At 32.7% G+C, this 6,815-nt stretch overlaps 1 protein-coding gene across 3 annotated transcripts in view; it reads left to right on the top strand.

The window, feature by feature from the left end:
• Positions 1-2,730: 2,730 nt before the first annotated feature.
• The window catches only part of LOC126833561 (probable G-protein coupled receptor No18), a 64,543-nt gene continuing 60,458 nt past the window's right edge, over positions 2,731-6,815 (top strand). For all 3 annotated transcript variants that reach the window (XR_007684965.1, XM_050564976.1, XM_050564979.1), the window contains exon 1: positions 2,731-3,015. The gene's annotated coding sequence lies outside the window, so the exon portion shown is untranslated. The remainder of the gene's footprint in view (positions 3,016-6,815) is intronic.

Genomic DNA, 6,815 nt, shown 5'->3' with positions numbered 1-6,815 from the left:
GGCAAGACCAATTTTTGCAGTAATATTATTGTTTAAGACGATTGCGGTCCGGCCGTGGTTTGGGTTAGCCGTTTGTTTAATCAAGTCGGTTGGCATCGGGCCGGCACCATCCGACCACAATGACACTTCAGCGCCACAGTGAGATGAAGGGACGATAATTATTTGGCAAATTTCCTTAAAGTCGTTCACCCCAATGTAGAGTCTCTTATATTTATTGTTTTGGAAATAATAAAGATAAAAGTACTATATTGTGTAGTTTAAAAAAATTTACCTAGGCGACCGTAGCGAGAACAATGTAATCATACCGAGTTAAAACTATAGAAACTTTTATTTTTGTTACTTTTTTTCATTTGCAATTTTTCAACGCAATTTATTTACGTAGAAATATCCATTTGCGGACTAACTGAAACCGCGTTTTTGTTCTTATTGTTAATCCACTTTTATTAAAGAACCATTGTGTTTTTTTTATTATATAATTCCCGCGTTCAACCCTTTTTTTCTTCTTTTTAACCTCATCATAAAATAAATCACTTACGCCAGTTCTCCCTGACCCAAAATCTGTAACAGCATAGCAGGTGGTCAACACCAGTCACCACCGTGCTTGTGACGTGAAAATTAAGTTTTATATTGTACTAGAGCCGCGGTAGTTTAAAATTACTATACTTTAAAACATGTGTTAATTTAATGTATGCATAATTTTACATAATAATTAGTTTTATCTTTATCTTGTTGTTTTTTAATATAGTACTATTGTAAATGTAATTATTTTTCGGCAACCAACGAGCAAACTTTAACAAACATTAAGAACAAAAGCGAAGTAGATAATTTGATAGCTACAAATGTTTATTTTTTAAATTTATTAACTCTTTTATTTTATTTTAACAAAGATTTAATGTGTTTTATTATTTGCAAAACACATGATTTTTTTTTTGTCGCCATTGCCAAACTGTTGGTTATATTGCAGATGATAAATATTTAACCGAGTAAGTTTATAATTCATCGGTGTGTGGTTTTCTACCTTAGAATAATAATTGTTAAGAGTGTTTCTTTGTTTTGAATTAATGTAACAAAATAACAACGTCCATCTTATAGTCATTACAAATATTGGTAACGCTGAATTATCATCGGTTTAAGCATGACCGTGACAATGGCGTGAAGAACTCAAAATCACATAGAAGCAAATTTAACTATTACAGTTTATTTACGCTGTACAATTATTTCAAAGACAACTTTTGCTCTGAACTAATCGTTTGTCAGTCTACAGACAAAAAGTTTGGTTTGTTCTTGTAACGCTATGTATACTTATACTTAAAAACCTTGATGATAAATTATATTTGGACTTCAAGACGGTGTTAAACTTTAACGTTAGCAATGAACAGCTGTTGCGGTTCACTATCCTAAACAAGTGTAATCAACATTGTCGGAGTATAAGTATTATGCGATTTTTAAATTATTTATAAAAAGGTAACATCAGTGGAATATATATTGATAGGTAAAATTCACCAATGAAGAGATCGAAGGAAAGCTCAAGGTTTAGCTTGTTATATAATTAAGGTAGCCGGAGACATGTAAATTGGAGAAACTATTTGAGGTCATTTATGAAAAAAAAAATGTAACGGTAAAGGAATTGATGAGGCGAAAGGAGCCATGTGGTGGTGGTTAATGATAAAGGGTGAATATTATTATTTTTTTTTCCATTAAATTCTAATAATGTCGACAACGGCGCACGTTTCGAATCGGAATATTAAGCACGAGGAATGATAAGAACGTGGAAAAATGAGAAAGTAGGTAAAATGGAAATTTAAATAAGGACGATTAGTGTATAAGAGGTAATACGAAAGAGATGGTAAAAAATATAAATAGTCGTAAATAACCTAGTTAGTTTGGGCTGAATAACTATGTAATACTGAAGTTTCCAGTATAAGAATAAACAATTTCAGCCAAGTCAACTTTTGGAAATAATTCAGGGCAATCAAATTAAAATAATGCTTATTAGAAGTTAAAAATTACTATCTGCCCAACCCCGAGCAAATCATAAGCAAAATTAACTATTTGAATCATTTTTCACAGTTTACTCGAATAATTTGGCTTGGTAATTTTCAGAAACACTTTTTATTAGAATAAATTATTTAAAAAAACACCGTTCGAAAATATTCAGACGTTAATACGTTATACACAACATTGGTGAAGTGTAACGAGCACTGTGAATCATATCGCAACCGTTTTTTAGGAGATCAGCGGGGGGGGGGGAGGTTAGGGATTTCTAAAACCTCGAAACTCAAAATTAACGCTACGTTTGTTTTTATTTCGACAAATGTCTCGCTAAAAAATAAATGTAGCCCTAATTTTTAATGGGGTTTTTTGCCACCCCCTCCCCCCCAATCTCTGCCAACGAAAGTGTGACCTCTCCGACGTGCAGCAGCAGCTCCCCTTTGCGCGGTCCAAAGGGGTTTCTGCTAAATTATATACATTTTGTCGCCATTCAATTAGGCAGGTGCTCGTCCAGCAGAGGGTATGTATTGTTACGGTGTTGACGTCGCAAGTATTTTGACGCGGATACGCGACGTTTCCGGCTATTGTCCTTGCCGGGACTTGGGCAGAGAGTGTGTGTGAGAGAGAGAGAGGGCCGGCAAAGTTCGGCCGGCGCGGTCGTGACGGCGGTAAAACGCCGGTTTTCAGGGCGCGGAGATCGGTCTCGCGGCAGTGATGGTAGTCGCCGCCCGTACCCTACAAACGACAGTCCGGGACCGTACACGCTCCGGGCCGGCCGACCGACCGACCGTCCTGCCGTCCCTCGTCGTCTTGTCAGCAGTCAGCAGACTAACCGGAATCCGAGCCGGTGTGTGTACTTAAGTAAAAAAAAAAAACCCGTAAAAAACCGCGGTCACCCCCCGGAGAGACGAGTCTTTCGAATTTGGACAGCACGTGTGTCGGCGACTTGAACGCGAGCCCAACTGGTCCACTGGTTCGGTGGTCATGTATTGCCGGCCGCTCGCCGAAAACCCACTCGGATAGGTGAGTTTAGAAAAATTGAAAAAAAAATTCAATACTTGTTAATGCATCGCGGTGTTGTTAAAGATACCCGTGTATATCTGTGTGATACTATGTGCCATGTCCCCCCTCCCCTCCCCCAAAAAAAATCATTGCTTACGTATAATATTTTCAATAAGAATTTGTTTTAAATGTCCATAGTAAAATTATTATATAGTGTCGATAAAGTTACCTATTAAACACTCTACAGGCACGTTGAAGAAGTTTTGGTCTTTTAATTTGGTACTATATAAACGATTTTTGACGACAAATAGCGTTCCGAGTGCTATTGGAAGTGCGAAGTGATTTAATTACCGTCAAGAACAGTCCGAAAAGCAAATTAACTACCAACAAAATACGTCCTAATTACCAAGCTGTTAACTACACATCTCAGTTTAACCTTTAAATTAAGATTTTTCAAAAAATTGCCTATACTTAACTACTTAATAAATAAGTCATATCATTTCCCATTAAGTTCCAGTCCTGTACAACTCGACGGGGTGCATCCGAATCGAGTTCCACTCGACTATTTTCTACTATTGTATAGTAGTGTAGATATGGCCAGTGTACTCCTTGGACAGTGAATAAAATACATTGTTTTTGTTTTAAACTTAAACGTTACGGTGTTTGTCCAAGTAACGGAGTGAAAAAAAATAAACTTTCGTCCCCAAACGACGATAAAGTTTTTTTTTGCACATCACGGTTGGTCACTTAAAACTTTTTTCCCTCACAAATTACAACTACCGTTTTTTTAACCCTACGAGATAGGCCTTTCTTACAAATTATTTTTTTTATTAATAAATATATATTTCTTCGTATGTCATGAACTGTATGTAATATCTATGAAAATCAGAGCTCGATTTACACATTTTAACGTCTAAGTAACAATGGAAAATTTTGGATTATCTAGTTACGCTTCTGTCTCTCATTTCCACTCATCATCTATATATCACTAACACAGTATAATATATTATTTCATCCGAAGTCGTTGATATGAGTCTTAAAATTTATCAAGTAATAGAAAAAGGGTACCGAAAATAGTACCAAAAGAATTGTTTGACAGACAAATTTGTATTTATTTTATTACCTTTGACCGAGTTAGGATAGGTTTTAAGTACGGGTATAAAAATCACTAAAACACGTCTATTACATTAATAATGCCGATATAATATTATATTCCATTTTCATTATTATTTTTTAATACACTTTACTGTTGGAAAACTTGATTTTATGTTTTTTAATATAATATCACACAAGAGAGTTGTCTAGTAAGACAAATATATATATATATATATATATATATATATTCATAAATTACTTTTGTTTGCTTTTTTTTGTGATCTTTTTTCGTAAAATTTTACTTGGGCCTTTTTTTACATTATTAATAGTTCATTTTTTTACAAAAAAATTATGTTTTTTGAATTAAAAAAAATATTGTCTATAAATAAATTTGTATAGTACTGACAGAAAAAATGTACTAATATTTCCAAAAAGACTTATAATTTATTATCATGTCTTGTCAGAAAAATGTCATGTAGAAAATGTTCTTTCAGTATTATGAAAATATTTTTAAGTTTTTACTTCTATTTTAAATATATAATGGTATTTACCAAATTTTAGTAGTATCCTTAAAACAACATAATATAGTGTTATGTGTTTTTTTTAACATTTATGTATGTCTTCTGCCAAAGTATAATTTTTATAATATTTACTAATTTTCTAACAGCACTTTGAAATATTAATCATTTTTTTTTGCCGTCTGGAAGTACACTTTGTATACTATAATAATATATTTTCTATGAAAATGTTTATGTATGTAATATTCAATACAGATATTAATAAAATGCGTGATTTTATTCCATACATCTTCCGTTAATGTTACTGCCATTATGAAATATTAAAACATGTAGCAGACATATGTGCTATAAAAAAGGTTTTTCTTATCGTTACAACTCGAGTTTTATTTTAAAGCTCGACGTATTTTATCATTTTGATAGAACAAAACATAATTCGGATTGAGAAAAAATATATAAATATATAAATGTATATATATATTAATAATTCTATAGACTATCGACCGTTATAGTAATGTTGAATGTGAGGGAAAAATATAAAGACCCGGAAAAGGATGATTATTAATGCAACGTACGGCTTTAGGGAAGTGTGTTTTTGGGGAATGGCCGGGTGTGTCATGTATGTATATATTATAAATATGATTAAATATCTAAGGTATATACCTTAGATATATTAGGATTGTTTGTTTTTTGTATTATTATAGTGAAATTTCTTACCTAGAGTCTTTTGTTGATGGGCGATGGTAAACAATATTATATATTTTATTAAATAACAACCACAGGTGAATGATTACTCAAGGCAAAGTACCCTGAAAACGTATTATAATAATGTAAGCATATTTATGGCGAGTGGTGTAATTTGTTTTGATCAAAACGTCTCGGCTTTTGCGCCAAAAGTACGGATATTATATTAGAATATCAAGAAAAACATTAGCCATCTGATTATAAAAATGTAAATAACGTACACGTTTTAAAAAAAAATAAGAAGGCATGAATTATTTATCGCGAGAGAATAACAATTAATTTGAAGAGCAACCGTACTGTACTGTAAAAATTAATTAAAAACTTACACTGTATAGTGACGAGGAAAAGGTACCTTATAAAGTTGCAGTCGACCGGTTTGTACTAATTAGCCTTCTCGGTTTTGCATACAAAATGTTTACTGTGTTTTCAAAAACCTCTATTACTACATAAAATATTGTATACTTATAATTAACCATCGCATACAACGTCACTACAATATAAAATTAGCTATGACTGAAATAATAAGATAATTAGTTTTTAGTTTAACGACGGCTTGTCGATTTCATATTGCAGTTCTTTATGCTAACATACTGTTGAGATAACTTTTGGCTTAAGTTTTATCTCGATTATTCGACTATTAAAGGCGTTTACATTAACCCAAACGCAAAAAGGTCAGTGGCGGCTCTACACAAACGGGGTTTGATTGTACCATGTACTTGTGTGTTAGTCGGAATGTAAAAATGTTAGAAAATTCAAAACGAGTAAATGCAATATAAAACTCATTTTAATACACTACGTGTCCGCCACGTTAACAGGAATTCATTTAGGGAACACAAACGCGGAAACAGTAACGCTTTAAATTTATCAAGACATGTTTCGTCTGTAACAGGTTCACAGTAACTGGCAAGTCATTATCATTATTTAGTCGGACAAATTGGTTGTAAATCTTGTTCAGTCAAATTACAAACATTAAAAGTTAATGGTTATTCAAGTAAAAACCCGACGCGGTTAAATTATGATAAATTATGCAAACGTTAATTTCGAAGACTACAAACATAGCGTGCTGTTATAATAATAATATAAAACAATAATAATTGTTTTATCGTCCAAAATATTGTTGCGAACGTCAAGATTCCTCCGGGTTGTTTATAGTTCCTTTTTTGTTTATACATTTTAGATCGTTTCATTATTAATATAAACAACATCCTGGATAAAAACGTGTACATACTTGTTGAAAATGAACAGCGTTATTTAATATAATGTACAGTATTACATAATAGCGATATGTACGGTATTGATACAAACGACTCGGTTCAAGAATCGACACTGGATTGGGATTTCAAGAGGAGATACTGCAATGTTATTTATTTGTTTTTCTTTTTGTCAAATGAAAAATGTAGTATTTTGTTGTATAGCGTGATTGTTCCCTGGACAACGAGAGAAAGAACTTGCACAGAATCACTGTCT

This window comes from Adelges cooleyi, unplaced genomic scaffold (assembly GCF_023614345.1).
Source record: "Adelges cooleyi isolate 19-005CV unplaced genomic scaffold, UGA_ACOO_1.1 ACOO_flye_CR_arks_rails_tigmint_CR_PRNA_2, whole genome shotgun sequence".
In the NCBI taxonomy this organism is placed as follows: domain Eukaryota; kingdom Metazoa; phylum Arthropoda; class Insecta; order Hemiptera; family Adelgidae; genus Adelges; species Adelges cooleyi.
The sequence above is the reverse complement of the archived record's forward strand: the minus strand, read 5'-3'. Positions and strand labels throughout refer to the sequence as shown.